Raw genomic sequence first — 19,489 nt, forward strand, 5'->3', positions numbered from 1 at the left:
TGGTAACTAAACTAGCAACTCATCAACTTTAGCAGATATGTGTTGTTGCACGCGCCTGTGAAAACCCCTTACTGTGAGGCAGAGGCATTGCTAGGGGGGATGGGGAGGCCCGGGCCCCTCCTCTGAAATCCTGGGCCCCCCATTGTGCCTCCCACCTCAGCCTGTCCACCTTCTCTGTTTTGTCTACAGTGCACTGTGTGCCTGCACAGTACACACAAAGGGCCACAATCAATGCTGTCGCACAACAATGAAGAGCTGTTAAGTTCCCCCTGCAGCCAAGCACTGTGTGGTGGTTGGTGTGCATAAAAGATTCTCTGCATGAGTGCTTCTGACGTCACACATTGCCATTTTATGGGCACCCCCCTACTTTTGTCTGTGGTCGTCTCTGTGCCCCTCCTAAATTTGATTCCTGGTGACGCCACTGCTTTGAGGTCTTCTGAAGCAAAGGTCATGCGATATCACTTTCTGTATTTTTATTGGGTGTACAACATCACTTCCACTACCTTGGCATTTTTGGTTAATTGGCGTCTGTTGTGAACCTCAATAAATAACGTTTATAAAAATAGCCATTAACACTGTCTGTCTCTTTTTACTGTGATTATAGTATGCGCGATTAACGCAGTAGATAGGATGCCTGCAGTGGTGGAAATGGACAAAAATTGGTGGGGTATACCACAAGTGCCGGGGTGGGGGTGGAGTTTGGGGGGGGCGGTGCCTGAAGAGGCAGGGTTAAGGGGGGGCGGAGCTCGCAGTTCACCTCCGATCAAAGGAAATGTCCAAAATAATAGTTTAAAACGGCACTATTTCTTTCATGCTGCTTCTTTTTTCCAAACTATATATCAATTCCACTTTAAACCACTTCATGCCACTGGTGATGAGTTACTTCACTATGCGGAAAATAGTATTGGCCAGTGTTGCTGAGTAAATATTCTTTAAAATGCACAATTTGCATTCCATTTTATTTAAAAAAAAACTTCCCCTTGGTTACTATTCAATCAGGTTGATTTCTGTTCACCATAAGCAACGTTTTCCTTTATTTGAACCACACGCAACAAAGCTCCTGCAGGTCCCCTCAGAAACCATTGGGTGGCTGCATCGTGTGTTTTGTTAATAGGGGTGTTTATGCAATGTTTTTCGGATACCTGTATATTTATTTATTTATGCAATGCTCCTCGGATACAGGTATCCTACAAACATTGCATAAACAAATAAATAATCTGGATCCATGTATCCGAAAAACTTGCATAAATAAATAAACCGGGTCCTGGCTGAGGACTGTAACTTCCTCTTGTGACCTCTTGCATGGAGTCACCAGGGAAAGTTACAGTTTGCCGGCGTGCGCTTTTTTTTTTCTTCTCCCCAGCAGAGAGCAGGGGTTTGGGGTGGCTGACTCTGGCTGGACCCCGCGATCCGGCTACACATCTGGTGCTGGATCTCAGATCCGGCAAGAGCCGGCCCAATGACCAGCCCTGGTTGCCTGCAGGCCTGTGGCAGTGAGTGCTCTCCACATACATGACGTGTATTTCTAGGGCTTGCCATCATGTTGTAATTTCGTGACCAAAGTCCATGCATTACCAGCAGCGGGTTATCAGCGCGTCTGCATCAGAGAGAAAACAGGATAGGCGCAGGCACAGCATGTCTCCCTCAGCCACCAACAAAGCTTACCCTAAGTCACGCCGAGCCGCCATTTTCTGTATCACGCGCACACGTTCCCAGTACAGACATTCTTCACAGCAGAGACAAGAGGTTAAGAAAACAAGGAATGGAGTGCCGACTGCAGACCAGCTGCCCCTGCTCCAGTCACTACATTTAGAAAGGTCACCGATATATTTATCTACTCGTCATATATTATTCTTGTGGAATTCCTCCAGTACAACAGCATCTACATACAAGCTATACGCTAAAAGACAGGCACGAAAAATTATAAATGCACATATTGCTGTCAAATTGGAAGCATTGGTGTGTGGGGAAATGATAATAGTTGGGTGGGAATGGTTTACTGCCGGGAGGGGAAGGAAAGTGAAAAGGTGTAACGGTGGCTTTTTTTTTACACGTAGGACTGTGTGCTGTGCATGAAAGTGCTTACGGTGTGCCTTCAGTTTTTGGTGCAAGTGCATTTTCTCAAGCACTGGCTTTACTCGATGTTCGATATGTTGGCATTGTTCTGACGATAACATGGTCCAGTGGCAATTCATGGCCACATGCAGGGCAAAATTACACATGCGTGTCCCTCTCTTTGCGAAAAGTCCTTAGGAAACAATGCAGTTGTCAGCGGAACCAACCCAGTTAAAGCGCCCTATGCTGCAATCAGTGTGCAGGCGTAACGTGCCAAGTTTAAAACACAGCAGGGGTGTGATGCCTCTTGTCGGATCGTTAAGTAGGGCTATGCAGCCCGCCCACATCGTTGTGTGGGCAGACCGCCGTTGCGGTCTCAGTTCCCGGATAGGGAAGTGACGTTGGGCTAGGGAGGGGGCGGGACAGAAAAAGGGCAGTTCCTGTTTAAAGATAAAATAAAAGGGTCGCACGAATCCCCGGCTCCCGTGTGCATTATTACGCGGTTCGGGGACCCGCGTAAAACCCCACGACTGGCGACGAGGATCTCACAAACCCGCAGGAGAGCGGGTGAGGCGCATCGGCGCAACGCCATAAAAGCTCCGCGGAGGTCCGCAGTCGAGCGGCGTGGCGCGTCGGCGCACCTCCCATTGCCAGCTGCGAGGCCGCAGGTACGGGCAGCCGCAGCATTAGGAGCCGCGAGGGAGCGGGTGCGGAGGCGCCTGCAAAAGCACGCGCAGGCCCGGAGGCAAGTCGCCAGGGTCCCGCCCCCCCTCCCCCACGCGATCAGCGGGAGGCCCAGAGGGGGGCCTCAAGAAAAAAAAAAAAAAAATTTTCCTTTTCTGAACTCGGCACCAACAAGGCCGGCACACGCACCAGCCACACCAGAGCCGGCAAAGAGGCTACCCATCGCCACAAGGCACCGCCGGCAGCCCGTGAGGAGCACAAGGGCAAGCTACAGCCAGAAAAGAGGCGGCACATTGCCACACGGCGCGACCGTCACAGCGACCATGTCAGGCCCAGCAAGTCCCATAGCCTCCTCGTCAGATGGTTCGGGAGCAGCGAACGATGGAAATCAACAGGCACCGACTTCAGGTACGGCTGCCCATAACCTACCACTACCGGGCCCATTTGATGTGCGAGACACTTCTAACCTAGGACCCAGATGGGTCATATGGCTCAGGGATTTCAAATTCTACACGGGGGCAATAGGGCTGACAGACAACGCAATGCTGAAAAACACCCTCTTCATGACAGTAGGCCCCGCTGTCAGGGACATCTCAGGCGAACTGATGAATGTAGACACCGTCACCTATGCGGAACTACATGGAAAATTATCGGAATACTTCACGCCCCACACGAACATTGACTACGAGCGCCACGTCTTTCACACCACGCGACAGGAGAAAGGGGAATCCCTCGACAATTTCGTGATGCGCCTACGCATCAAGCTAAAGTACTGTGAGTTCCACAAGTACTCTAATGATGAGGCGTTAAGATCTCAAGTTATAGCAGGCTGCATCTCACAGCCATTCAGGAAACAGCTGCTCCAGAAAAAAAGGTCCCTGGAGGAAATCCTTGCACTTGCCAGGATGGAAGCAGCAGTGGAGTCGCAACTCGACAGTCTAGGCAAGGTCACTATTCAACACCCGCCACCGACCGCTGAGTCCATCAATAAACTATACACGGCCCCCCCACAGAGTGGGAAAGGAACGGACGCCACGTGCTACAGATGCGGATTTGAGTATCCGCACGCGGGAGACTGCCCTGCACTGGGACAAAAGTGCGCCGCATGTGGCGGAATGGACCACTACAGAGCCGTATGCAAAAATTCACCGGGGCAGGGACCCAGCAAAACGAGACACCTAGAGAGAAGGAGAAGCTCGCGACACAGCCCACCAGCAGGCAGAGGTGAGGAAGACCAGCCAGGACCCAGGAGAGAAGAAAAACCACGAAGGAGCACATACACCAGAGACGACAGAAGGCCCCCGGACGGATCGAGGCGATCGCAAAGAAGACGGTTCGTCCGGTACATCGAGATGAGATCCCCATCAGGCAGTGAATCCCAATCATCAGAGGATGATCAACGGAAAAAAGGATATGTGTGGGCTCTCAACAACGCCACAGCCACCCAGCATAGCCCTACGCTCCAGCTTCAAGTAAACAACACACCGTTAGAATTCCTCATAGACAAGGGGGCAACTGTTAATATCATAAGTGAACAGGCGTACAACTCGCTCCCCAGCCCCCCAAAAATCCGAAAGGCGACAGTGGACATATACCCCTACGGTGCCACGGCCCCGCTGCCATGCAAAGGAACCATATCAGCATGGTGCGTGCATAAATCGCACGCCGCAAAAATCACGCTACACATCTTGAAGACGGAAGCCAATAGCGGGTGCATTCTCAGTTTCAAGACTGCTGTTGAGATGGGTTTAGTGCATACCCTATATCAGTTAATGGCCCATAAATACTTTGCCAGACCGGATGCCATCGAGCAAACATTCCCCAACTTATTCAAAGGCCTAGGAAAACTAAAGCATCGCAAGGTACAGTTGCACATAAACCCGAAGATACCGCCCGTAGCCCAACACTACAGGGGCATTCCGATAAACATACAACACCAGGTCGAGGAGGAGCTGGACAAACTGATTAAACTCAACGTTATTGAACCAGTCTCAGGACCCACTCCATGGGTATCCCCCATCGTCCCCGTCCCCAAGAAATCACCGGACGGATCCATACGCCTGTGTGTCGACATGAGGAGGGCCAACGTGGCCATCGAAAGGGAAAGACACCAGGCGCCCAGAATTACGGACATGATACACCTGCTCCACGGGGCCCAGGTCTTCTCGAAACTAGACCTCACCAAAGGCTATCATCAGATAGAGATTGAGCCCGAATCCAGGTACATCACGACATTTGTTACACACCTGGGTTTATTTCAATATAAGAGACTTAGCTTCGGGATATCCTCCGCCGCAGAAATATTCCAGGAGGAAATACACAGTCATCAGGCACGTGCCCAACTGCCTGAACTACTCCGACGACGTCCTCGTTTTTGGAAAGACACAGGAAGAGCACGACACTGCTCTCCACAGAGTGTGCGCTGCACTGCAAGAGGCAGGACTAACGCTCAACAAAACCAAATGCGAGTTTGGGAAAGGCTCTCTACGATTTTTCGGCCACATATTTTCCGACAAAGGGATGCGACCAGACCCGGAGAAAGTGGCGGCACTCAACTCAGCTACTCCCCCAACGAACACGACGGAACTTCGATCTTTCTTAGGACTGGCCAGCTACTGCTCCAGATACCTAAAGGACTACGCAACCATCAGTAACCCGCTGCGCCTCCTAACGCGCAAGGATCAACCATACACCTGGTCCACGGACTGTCAAAAGGCATTCGAGGCGATCCGTGATGCCATCTCCAAAGCCGAGGACATGGCGTACTACGACGCCAAAAGACACACCGAAGTGATAGTGGACGCCAGCCCCGTGGGTCTGGGCGCCATACTAACGCAAGTTGACCCGCTGGAACCGTCAAACATATTCGTGGTCGCATACGCCAGTAGGAGCTTAACCCCGACAGAACAAGCCTACTCACAAGCGGAAAAGGAGAGCCTAGCGGTGGTATGGGCATGCAAGTATTTTCATCTGTTCGTATATGGCAAGGAGTTCACCATCATCACCGACCACCAGGCACTGATCACAATATATGGAGACCCCAAATCACGGATGCCGCCCAGAATAGCCAGATGGGGTCTAAGACTGCAGGATTACAAATTCGCTATCAAGCACAGGCCGGGAAAAGAAGACAATCCCGCGGACTATCTATCACGTCACCCAATCGGCCCGGCCACACCACTCCCATCCATCGCTGATGAATATCTCAATTACGTAGTGCATCATCTACAACCACTACCAGTCAGTTGGGCAGACATCATTGCACACTCGGAACAAGATCCGGCTCTACGCATCGTGCGACACTGCATACAAGCAGAAAGAAGGGCGCACATGCGTCAACAGGCGCAGCACGAGTCGGAAGAGGTCCGAGCAGACGTCAAACTAATAGACCATGTCCGGGACGAACTTTCCATCGTCGACGATCATGTAATACTCAAAGGGTGCAAAGTACTCCTTCCGAAATCGCTACGCACCAGAACAATCCAAGTAGCACACGAAAGCCACCGGGGAGTGGTGGCCACCAAGAGACTACTGAGGGAAAAAGTGTGGTTCCCCAAACTGGACTCGATGGTTGAGGAAATCATAGGTCAATGCACAACGTGCGCACAGGTAGCACCGCCCCCGCACCCAAACCCACTCCACATGTCGCCACTACCGAAAAAGGTATGGGAAGAACTGGCGGTGGACTTCTTTGGACCCCTAAGAAATGGCACATATGTGTTAGTGCTAATAGATGAACACTCACGATTCCCGGACGCACAGATCGTTGATAGCACAGCAGCAACTAGCGTCATCCCGGCACTAGATCGCATGCTGTCCACATATGGAATACCCAGGATCATCAAATCTGACAACGGAGCGCCATTCATGAGCACAGACTTCGAAAACTTCGCGAAGTATATGGGCTTCCACCATAGGAAGATAACCCCGCGATGGCCTCAGGCCAATGGAATGGTTGAGAGGTTCATGGCCAACATCAAGAGAACTCTGCAAATAGCGTCCATCCTCCACAAACCTTTTGAACAAGCACTGTATCAGTTTCTCAGGGACTATCGCCACACCCCCCACAGTACAACGGGCGTCTGCCCCGCTGACCTGATGTTCCGCAGGCCAGTACAGACACGACTGCCAGAGGATGCCCGCGCAGCCGAAGCCACGCCCCTGGAAACAGAGGCCAGAAACAAGGATGACACCGCCAAAGCCAAAATGAAGGACATGGCGGATCACAAAAGAAAAGCACAGGAGTCGAATGTGGAATTGGGAGACCAAGTGTGGCTACGGCAACCAAAACAGCGCAAGGAGGACGCCACGTTTGCACCGGAACCGCTGACGGTCACGCAAAAGAAAGGTACAATGATCACGGCCCAGAGGACCGACCAGTCCTCCGTTACAAGAAACATATCGTATTTCAAACCCAAGAGGCGCTACACGGATAATACCTTACATCAAGAAGCTGACAGCGAAGATGACATCGCCCGTGACAGGTATTACGTGGAGGAGAGTGAGTCCTCAGAAGGTGAGGACAGGTCACCACCCCCGGGTCAGGATGAGCACACACCGGGCAGCAGAGGTCGCCCTCGGAGAAGTCGCTTCAAGCCCCAGAGACTCATAGAAGAAATGGAGTAAGTTACAAAGAGACATGTGGTTGTTTAAAAAGGGGGGGAGATGTCGGATCGTTAAGTAGGGCTATGCAGCCTGCCCACATCGTTGTGTGGGCAGACCGCCGTTGCGGTCTCAGTTCCCGGATAGGGAAGTGACGTTGGGCTAGGGAGGGGGCGGGACAGAAAAAGGGCAGTTCCTGTTTAAAGATAAAATAAAAGGGTCGCACGAATCCCGGCTCCCGTGTGCATTATTACGCGGTTCGGGGACCCGCGTAAAACCACTTCTAGCTGCTATGAAATGATTTGGTTTGCTAAAGCATCGGTTTATAGTGCAATTAAAAAAGCAAACTCTGCGGCGGGAAGTGCTAAATAAAAACACAATTTATTGTAGTAGTTATTATTATTGGGGAGATGTATGGATGTGCATTCTCTGTAAGCTCCTTCAATTTAGAGCACTACACAGTGATGTTTCCCATATCCTAATGGGACGCATACTTTGCATTGCCCAGGCGCCAATCTCCTAAAAGTGACCCCCTACCTGGGGGACTCCTTGTAGCTCCACCTACAGGGCTCCAAAATCAACAACTTTCCCCATATTTTTTTTTTAAATTTGATATGGATAATACAATCATCCTTTCAAATATGTATAAAAAACAAAAAGAAAATATTTACATTTTACATATCTTAGTTTTACACTTTTAAGAAAAAAAAAGGGGAAAAAAACAATAGAATAGAATGAATAAGATGGAAAATAAGGAAATAATTCTGATCACAAACATAGGAGTAAGTATGTAAAAGGAGACAAAATTATAAAATCAATTGTGCTACATATTTCATCAAGCAATTAAGAACTGATTTCACAATTATTTAAAATTAATTGGGGTAGTGTTTGACAGAAACTTTACAATTCAGTGAAACTCAATAGCTAATCAATAGAACTACTAAGCACAATACAAGTCTGTGGGAAAGCTAACCAAGGTTACATAGACTCCTCATCAGAGAAACATTTGGGAAAGATAGCATCTAAGTAGTGGACTATGGCCACACGCATTCCCAAATCGAGATTGTTGGTTATATTGTCCATCGACATAAAATTGTATTTAGTCAAACTGCATCTTTTGAAGTGTGTCATCCTTTGATTGGCTAACATTGGAAAATATAACATGCAATGTTCCAAGGTTTCTCTTTGTGTTTTATCTATTCAAAAACGACAATAGTTCAGTTCTTTCTGGATCAGGTTTCGTTTGGCCAATATCTCTGTGGTTGGCCAGAGATTTAGACGAAACCTGAGAAACTGTTATCTGATATAAGGGCTCTGGCATTTCAGTAAATAGGACGCCGTTGAATGTAGAGCTTTGGTGTCAAATACATGGATGTCGAAGTCCTTATATTTTAAGAATAGACTGCGAATATGTATCCAGTCGTGGAGGAAAAGTTTTTGCTTCGCACAAACCGGATTTAATATAATCAAGTCTAGCGTGCTAGAAGCGTCAGCTAGAGTGTCCAGAACTATATTTCACCAGTTCTTAGTGAAAGCATGATCCTGTGCTAAAAGATGTTGTGCTAAGATACCCAACAGACCATCAGAAGTAAGACTCAAGATGGCTTTTCTAAATAAGGCACACATCCTCCATTTAATATGAGATTCTAGAGATGGAATTCCCAATTCATGCCGTATTAGCGGTAAGGGCATGCTCTTGGGCAGTTGTAGAAGCTGTTTCCAAAATCTAGCTTCTAGGGTTTGCCACCAGTTGGGTTTCTTAGATAATATAGTTTCAAAACCATAGCATAAAGTGGGAATCACTTTTTGATGATAAAATAATACGTGTTTCAACGTAAATTTCCCATATTTCTTCTTTAGGACTTTGGCCTGCGTTATTAACATACAGAGTATAAGTTGGATATCATCTTCCCTCTCGTGTGTGGAGGCAGAGGCCGGGATGATAACACCAAGGTATTTATAATGATACATTTACGATAAGGAGTTGTTTTGTAAATGCCAACAATGACTCTTAACTTTCGATTTGCCAAGTGGTTTGCACACCATGATTTGTGATTTTTGTGTATTAATTACGAGATTGTTGGCCAATACATATGATGCCAAACAATCCAGTAGATTTTGTAGGCCAGAGGGGGTCTGAGAAATGAGGTTTAAATCATCTGCATATACAAGATGAGTTATAGTATGAGGTCCAAGTTTGGGAGAATCACTCTTAATGGCTCGTAGGATGATTCCTAAATCGAACAGAAAAAAATTGAAGACGGAGGATGCCAAGATGCAGCCTTGCTTAAGGCCTCTAGCAGTTTCAATGATTGATGAAAGTTTTCCTGCCATCGAGAGTCTAATTTGGATAGTTGTGTTGGTATAAAGCAGCATAACTAGGGGTCAGGAGGGAAGTGGGGCACTTGTGTTGGATTCATTTCTGGTGACTTGTGTTGGATTAATTTCTGGTGTAAGATAAACCGGTCAATAGAATCAAATGCGGCTTTGAAATCTATATAAGCCAAATATAGCACTTGGTTCTTGTCTGCATATTTAGATTTAAGTTTATTTAAGGTCAGAAGATTAGGACAAGTTCCAAGGCCAGCAACGAAACCCGTCTGGAAAGGGTCTCTTAAATTGTTATGAAATGTCCATAGATTAAAGTCCCTAAGGATGATTCTGGCAAAATATTTCCCAGGTGCGTCTAATAAAGCTATGGGCCTGTAACTGGCCGGTATAGAGCGGTCACCCTTTTTATAGATAGGGACTATTATCAAATGGGTCCAGGATGTAGGCAAGCATTGTGTGATGTTAATAGTAGTAAAGAGCTTATGTAATATCGAGGCCCAAAGATCAGGATTAGTTTTAAACATTCAATTTGAGAGGCCATCTGGGCCACACGCACCGGAATTGCTAATTTTGGAGATGTAAAATTTGATATCATCCAAGTCAAAAGAAAGATGGAAGGAACTTCCTGCATCATGAGTTACCGCGCCAGAGGAGTGTGTAGGACGAGCATACAGAAGTGAAAAATGATTGATCCACTTTAACTCAGTTACAGCGTTAGCTTGCGAAACAACTTGAGGGGGGCGAGTGGTTTTGTTTATTAGAGACCACACTCCTACAGCAGTTTTGGATTGAAAAGAGGACACCATGGCTTCCCCGTCGTGTTGGTACATCTGAGCTCTGAGAGCTTTGATAGCATTTTTGTATCTCGTCTTGAGGGTCGTCAAAATGGAGGCTCTAAGTACAACTGGTGCATGATTAGCCTGTCGTTTCATGGCCCGAGTGTGAGCTTTTAGTTGTTGAACCTGTGAGTTAAAGACATGAAGTCTAGGGCCAGTCTTCATGAACCCAGCACAAGGTTTTAGTGCTTTGGAAGACTGGAAATACTGCAACAGATTAAAATAGTGAATATTTTCATGGTCATAATGGTATTCCAAGGCTCCATTTATCACACACAAGGATTGGGGGGACCATCAGAGTCGATTGCCTCCATTGTTTAATGGTAAATTTCCATGATAATAATTATCAACAGACCTGGGACCCATAGAGTGAATCGTCCACTCAGAAACTAGTTGATTATGGTCACTGTTATGATTTGTAATAATATAAAAGTCATCCACGCTTGAAAACATTGAAGCATTTACAAAAATATAATCAATTGTGGACGAACTACACCCTCTCTTCCAGGTAGATATGGGTGGTGTATCTGATGGAAAAGCTCCATTGAGCATAACTATGTCATAATTAGAGACCAAAGCTAGCCATTTGGTTAATCTGAGTTTGTTACTTGTTCGCGGGGTGAAGCAGTCTAAATTTAAATCAACCGCAATGATTACATTGGAAACTGAAGAGTCAAGCACAACCAAATTAAGTAATTATATGAGGGCCTTAAAAAAGCAGCGGACCTTAAAAAAGCATCCATCAGATATGCCAACCACGTTCCAATATACATTAATTAATGTGTAGTCAATTTTATGAATAGTTAGTCTGACCATTTGCAAAAACTGATTTGGACAACGCTATTCTTGGGCAGCCATTCCTAGGCCCATCTTGATAGCTATTAGGAGACCAGAGGTGGGTCTATCAGATGTGCCACGTTGGGCTGGATTAAGAGTTGTCACACAGTGGAGCCGATATCATCCACGTTTCTTGGAACAAGAGTATATCATGGCACATAGCACAATTATTGTTGTTGTTAATTAAATGTGAAAAACCTCTGATATTCCAGCTAATCAACAATATGGACTGTGCATAAATTAGAGATACTAGCTAATTTGGCTGCAAGCCTATAAGATGTTGATGACCAATTGAGGTGTAAACTTGATGAGTTTGGTAACCTTGGAGAGCAGTCTCACAATTAGCCGGTAGAGAAGTGATTTGATTTAGGGCAAGCATATTGAGGGTGTCAATTGACAGAACAAAATACAGGGAGAAGAGTTCAGCTCTGGCCCGCCATATCAAATTTTGGATGGCTCTCGAGTTCGAGCAGAATTGACATTCTGCTGAACTAAGAATTCTATGAGTGCGATGTCAGTTGAACTAATGTCTTCAAGTGAACGAATATCGGAGAATATGGCCAAGAGGGTACTTCTATTCAAAATGTATTGAATGGCAGGGCTGGGTTTGCAAGTTAGTAGTAGCGAATGATTGGCTGGAGGTTTGCCAAGAGGCTTTCAAGGCAAAGAATTCATTTGAGCAAGAGAAGTATTAGACGCCTTCAGAGGTGGAATTGCTGGTATTTGTCTGGATTTAGCAACTGAATGTAGCATTTCAATCATTTCTGGAGTGATTTTCGCCAGGAGAGCATAGGGATCAGTTGTGGCACTGGAGCAATGTTAACAGAGGGAGTGTAGGAAGGGGCATTTGTGGGTCTTGGGGAAGGCATATCAAGAGCATGCGGCTCATCACAGGGCATCTTTTGGAGTACATTAATAGATGGAGCACTGTTTGGAACAGTGATACTGGATGGTTTGTGTGCTATGGCGGACATATAAGCGTCCACCGCCTTCCTGATCTCCTCCCGATGTAGATCATCAGATCTAGTGACAGAAGTGGGAATGATTCTTGCACCAGGGGCCTTCGCTGTGACAACTTTGGCACCAGATACTTTATTGATTTCAAGTTGAGATTGTTGAGTGATAGTTTCAAATAATTGAGCTAGAGGTGCATAAGTTGTAGGGGGATGCAACATGGCGGTCAAATTGTTTGACATCTTGGATTGTTTTATTGCAAGGTATTTCTTTGTGACTGAGCGTGCAGCATCAAGCGTGGTTTTTTTGGGCAAATTCAAATTCTTGATGAATAATTTGGATCTGCAGTATTGATTTTATTGTTCCCAAAAACATTTTTAGGTAGTTTAGGGACAATGGGAGGATTCTTTTTATTTTTTGAGAAGATAGTATACATTTCTTTGTTAAAAAAGTTCATTTGTGTTTGAGGAGAAGTCATGCTTGTGCTCTTTTGAGACACAATTGTCACCAGGTATATTTTCGAGACAACTGGCAAAGCCATGGATATTTTTTTGCGTGCAGGGGCTTGGTCTGATGACGGACACCCATGTTCAGTGGGAGCTACGCCAGCATCGATATTCAAGCCCGTAACGGGGCACACAAATACCACAGTCACTTCAATGGCGCGAATAGTTTGATCAATGAGTGGCAAGCACTGGGTCGTAGGGTCAAAAGAGGAAGTTTGGGTAGCAGTGGCGGATGGCCCTGGGACGGGGTTTTCGATCGATGGTTGCGGGCCAGTAAAGACAGCAACAGGTGGGACTGGCACGCAGTTCCCGCTCGATGGTTGCAGGCCAGAAGGAGCAGGAAAGTGTAAAGTAGATTATCCAGGTTTTAAATGCTTCCTTGCCCACTCCGTTTGCCATGTAATTATCTTCTCCAGCAGGGCCATTTGGGATTGTAACTTCAAATTAGCCTTGCTCTCAGCTGATGAACGTCGGGGTGATCGAGATAGCATTAGCGTTATCATGGGGTACTACTGGTCTTCGTGGGGTGGGAGCGCAAAAGGAAATGTTGGAAGTGGAGAAGCAGCAGCTCAAAAACATGATAGGGGATTTAGACAGGTTATCAGACATGAGTTGTGGAGAAAAGGAAATATTGGATAGGTTAAGATCGATAACAGCGGCATCTGAAACATGTGCCACTGTGGTGGAGCGGTTGTGTAAGAGCTCAGCACTAGGTGACACATTTTCCAGAATGCTGCTGTCAGTAATCACATTCTGTTCACCATGGCATTTAACAAGGGAAGCTCCAGATGGGATTTGCGCATCATGGCATATAGATACATAATGTTGAACTTGCGGAGTAGAGGAGGAGCTCATGGGGTGAATGAAATCCTGGCGAGGGTGAATGTACATTTTTTTTAATAATGTTTCATGAGGAATGTCGCAATGCGCTGGCGTGTGACATTCAGCTTCAGAGGCCTCGGGAGGTCGAACTAAAGTTTCTTTATAGAATTTCCGAATGTACAGAGAGCTCGGTTTTTTCAAAGTGAGGTGAACGCCTCTTTTGAAACGCAGAGCTTTGGGAGTAGAGGTGGAGCTCACAACAGACTTCTGTGAATTTTTCAAAACCACGGCCCCAGAGCTGGTTTGCAAGCCCTTGGGCATGCCAGTTTTGAGCATCGGAAACATTCGACAAATGAGGCTAGGAACGGAGTAAAAGCAAAAGCCCACAGACCCCACGGCACCGCAGCGAAGCGGCAAAGCGGGACTTGTGGGGATTTGCTTGGGTGCGCGCACGCGCAAAGCCGGTTTTATAGCTCCGCCTCTGCTGGTATAACAGGAGCCTAAACAATTAAGAAAACAGGCATTTTAGAAGGTCCTTTTAGCACTGAAAGTGCTAGTTTTAAAGTCAATATGTTCACCTTCTGGTAGTTGAAGTATATGCAGAGTAAACGTCCAAAAATCAGAGAGAAGCGTGTCCAAACAAATCCAAACACGGAAACAGCAACGGCAGGGTCTCTCGCAGCAAAGCGGGACTTGTGGTAACTTGCTTGGGTGCGCGCACAATGCCAGTTTTATAGCTCCGCCTCTGCTGGTATAACAGGAGCCTTCTGGTAATTGAAGTATATGCAGAGTAAATGTCCAAAAATCAGAGAGAAGCGCGTCCAAACAAATCCAAACACGGAAACAGCAACGGCAGGGTCTCTCTCGGCAAAGCAGGACTTGTGGGGACTTGCTTGGGTGCTCGCCCATATTTTCTAGGACTACCGTTGGAATAGTACATTATACCTTCCTAGAATATTCTTGAGGAAAAAAAACATAGCACCAGTGTTGCCTATTTATTCTTCTTGCTTCAGTTTTAAAAATATAACTTGCACTTTTTCCATTTGATTGGTGCTTTACGATAGACAAGTACCATCGGTACGAGTCTTTACGTCATTTAAAGGACGGACATAAACGTTTAGGCACCATGGCGCCATTTTGAAAGGTCTTTCCCTTACCTCAAGAATGGATTTTTTTGGGGTTCAGATGGAACTTCCGGCACTGGAAATCTGATTGAAGCGTAAATATATTGATTCCAAGGCATCCTATTGTTGTTTTTGATTTTTTTTTGTGAACTTGAAACATTTTAACATTTATTGATATATTGCCTAAATTTGGTGCTGAGACGCATTATGTATTTTGGACCGCATGTGTATAAATTAGGTATGGTAGAGAGTGAAAACGTATGGTTATGGCGCTTGACTGGCTATCCTACACATGTGGCGCTTGCTGTCCTCGCATTTGTAAAACAGTTGAATTTAAGTGTGAATATTGGTTAAGCTTTTAACTGCCTGATGGTACTACTTTTATTTCCAGTGTGGGAAATCTTGTGAAACAAGGATTGGACTATATGGCACATTGCATAATTTGTTTTTTAAAAAAGTTTTTCAATATAAGGAAATGGACAAATTGTTTTTAAAAGCTTATTTGTATCTTTTATTGTACGTGACTTGGTATTGTTAAGGTTGAAACTCGTTTTAACCAATATACAATTAAAAATCATATAAAAAAAGCATTTTAAATGATGTCCGCAATATGCCAACGGGGGATCAAAAATACAAGAAACATAAAGATTATAGCAACCCGAAAGTACATTACTTTTTCACATCGGGCTGTTTGATTTCCAACATACTTTTGGGATGTACTCTAGAAATTGTGTGGAGAGGAGACCTTAATGCCACCATCCTGCACTTTATTGTATTTGTAACTTGCACCCAAGGTCACAAGCAGTGCTTTAAATGCGATAAAGTGACTTTGCACTGCTGAACAATGACTTTGCACTGATGACACAAACCCTGATTCATGGAACTATGCAAAATGTATTTTTGCAGTGCAAAGTTAGTGCAGTCACTTTATAATGCAACAAAAACTTTGCACTGACTTTGCAGTGCAAAAATACAGTTTACAAAGTTCCATAAATCAGGGATTGTGTCGGCAGTGCAAAGTCACTTTTCAGCAGTACAAAGTCACTTTGCACGGTGCAAAAAATTGCATTAATCACAACTAAAGGGCCTGATTCACAGAAGCGTTCTATAATGGCGCAATCCCATTGGAAAACGCTCTGTGAATCAGGCCTAAAGTATCTAAATACAACATTTTTCCTTACATATAAACTATTGTTCTTTTCCAACCACACTATAAGACACCAAACACTGCTCCAACTACAATCTGCGATCGCATTACCAATAGGCCACAGTTTCCCTATTCTTCAAAAACACTGCAGCAAATTACAAATACATTGCACCACAAACACAGCACTTTTCTTATTAAAATCAACAGCACAAAATAACCTAGATATGCATCTTTTTTACACACCCATTTTTGGCCAATACCTTATAATGTCCCAAACTGCACTTCTCATAGGGCCTCGTTACAGGGTTTGCCGGTAAAGCCCGCCGGTAGCCGGCATGTTGACATCAACCCTGTATTACCGTTACCACCGCCTGACATCCCGATGCTACCAAAATACCACATTCAGCGTCAGTACAGTAAGTTCCCATTCCCATAGAGTCCTTTGGGATTCCACTGAAATGGGAACCATGAAACACCAGCAAAATTAGTAACGATGCTGGTGCTTCAGTGTAAAGCCTGCCGGAAGTACACTGCCCCTACCGCTAAACCCAGAGTGATCAGGTCCAAAAAAGGGGGCAGTAACTTTTTACTGCTACCTTTAATTACAGGCTAGCTCATTTATAATCAGACCTATAGTCCAATTTTTCTAACTACCTACTTAACATACTTTACTAAACCAGCCATAACCAACCTTTATTAACTATCTTTCCCAACAACTTCTATTATCTTACTAAATAACAAACTATTTTACTAAAAGTACTTCTCCATTACCACATATACCCACTAAGTTTCTTTTACAATTACAGGAAAAAAGAAGATTGAAGAAAACAGCTACCGAAGAAAGAACACGGTTCACATCCTACAAAGTAAGTACATTAGTATAGCATGTAAATCACTTTTATTGTAACAATGTACTTTCACTATATATTAGCCTTAAATATTCTGCTCTACTCACCAACATTGTATTTCACTCTTACTCATTATATTGCAACATTCACACTCTTTCAATTCCCATCTAAACCCTGTTCTTTATTCAAAACACTGACCATTCGTTACTACCTAACAACACATCTATCCCTCAACAACGTCTATACCACAATTTACTTCCTTAATATACCATACCCATATGCACATAAGGTCCTAATTCCAAAGCAACAACTTTGAAACTCATTGCATCCCAAATCACTACCACCATTAGCACACAGACACATTTCCTCAACCCTTTTTCCATTACACACACACAACCCTCATACCTATGAAGTAAATCACACCATTATAACAACTACTGTTTTGCTCAAAACATCATAATGTCCCTACTTATTCCATCACTCCACCACTCCCTTACTCACGTACCCAACCCTATCACACCTGTACAACCTCTTACTCTTACATCCTTCCAAACCACACCTATCATCCTACTGCACAATCATACACACACACACACCCATGCATAATATAAGGAACACATGGTGGCAACAGTGAAGACAGACACAAGGATCACAGTTCAAGGGTGTTGTATATGCGGGTTGGAAAAACACCTAATATAAACCTAAATCTAAGATGGGAGCAAGCTACGACCATCAAATAATAATAAGGCAGTCCTAGTGGCATCTTTTCAAATAAAGGGCCTATACTAAAAAGAAAAACGATTGCCAATCCTTACAACTAAATACAAAAAGAATGTGGGATAGGATTCACAAGAGGGAAAGAAGTGTCCACAAATGATAAGTCAGGATGTGGTATCCAGGGGTCTCCCTTCCCCAAGTTTTGAGCAAGGGACTCCTGAGCACAGCACACACTCTGAGCTTCCCCAGCACGAGATGACAGTTCCACTCTCAGCTATCAGAACCTTCGGTGATTAAGTCTCTTTTCTTACAAAAGTCTCTTGCCTCCGAGGACCTGATGTGTTCCAAAATAATAAAGAAAAAGTTCCTTTCTGCTTGTACGTTGGGTGATGCCTTTTCACCCCTGGATCTGGGTTCACACCCCTCTCGAATATAAGCCTCCCTCTGTCGGGTTCACTACGTCTTTCCTTAAATCAACTTCACTTTTGGCAGTCACAAATATAAAAATGTTTTTAAACAGTTCACTGTGGACTTCCCTCTGTCGGGTTCACCTTTGTCCACACACTGTTTATTAGGAATTTAGGCTTTGTCCCTTTCCATCGGCATCCATCCATCCATCGGGTTCACTCTTGCCAACTTTTGCCAATCACACAGTTCCTTCTACTTTTCTTATGATGCAGGATTCACATCCCTTAGCTTTACAATCATCTGCTGGTCAAAGACTTTCGACTGTACAGAGGATTTTGCTAGACCCCTATATGACCACTTTGACCCCTTTCTCGCACCTTTCCCACGGCCTTCTGGTAATGGTAGTTTCAACAATAGGGTAATCACTCCGAACTTTTCGCAAGAGCATCCATGTGGTGCTGGGCCCCTCTGTGGCTGGTTTTCCCCTCTCTTATTAACAGTTCTTTGTATTTTCCTCAATTAGCCGTTTGCCACTTTTGTTCCAAACAGTTCGGTTTCTTATTCGCTCCCCCCTCGACTCACTGGCTGTGATGAACCGCTTGGCTTTTCTTGTCTCTGCAGTCAAGGACGGTACCACAGTAGCAGGCGTCCCTCCCTGGCTTGGTTATCAGAGGAGGAGGGCCCTGTGTACCGTTGACATCTGCTGCAACACATGCTGGGTATTGTTCGCGGTCTTATGATTCCTTCAACTGAGGTTTCATGGGCCTTAGGCAGAAAGGGCAAAGTCGCTTCTCACCTTGTCACTCTTTCTGTTCCTGCCACCTTTCTCCTCCTCTTGGACTGCTGCGCTTGGATAGCTCTCTCATTGTGCGGTCTGCCTTGTTCGTATTGTGCTCTTGTGCTCCACCTTTTATCCTTATGTGGAAGGGAAACGGCTGTCAGGTGTGTGATTCTGGTCAATTGGCTGACTTTGCCTGACCCTTGTGTTGGGACATGTCAGGTAAACTGCTCTGGTGTTAGTCAGTTGTCTTTCATGGTGTGTGAAAGTGTGTGTGTGGGAAAAAGGGGGGCTTAGAGTGTTTGAGCATTCTACGTGGTAGGATGGGGAAAAGGTGTTATAAGAAAGGGGATAACACCTCTCACCCAACACCTCCCACCTGTCGGTGCCCCACTTCCACTCCCCAAGGACCCCATCTAGGTGATCCTCCTGCACTGGTCCACCCCAGGAACTGGATCCAATAGCGATGGTCCTGTCCTGGCCACCTGGATGACAGATCCCTGGGGACTAATCAGGGAGACACCTTCAGGTTTCTCACAATAAACATTCCACAACTTTCAAACACAAACTTTCTTTTTTTCCCCAACAGGCAAACCACAATGACTACTAAAAGCAACTCTGTAGAAAACAAAGAAAAAATAGAGAAGATAAAAATAAAAACAAGCTGTATACTCATCATCCTCTAAAACAATTTATAGAAACATTAAAGCAAAGCAGCTAGTAACCTTACTCAACAAAAGAAAACCAGCCACCAGTAAAACAACGAAGCCCCCCTTGCAAAATCTAAAAGTAAAAAAAAATATGTACAAATAAAAGCAGACCGAGTAATGAACCGAACAC

The sequence above is a fragment of the Ambystoma mexicanum genome, chromosome 12, assembly GCF_040938575.1.
Source record: "Ambystoma mexicanum isolate Mex_15411 chromosome 12, UKY_AmexF1_1, whole genome shotgun sequence".
NCBI classification, from domain to species: Eukaryota; Metazoa; Chordata; class Amphibia; order Caudata; family Ambystomatidae; genus Ambystoma; species Ambystoma mexicanum.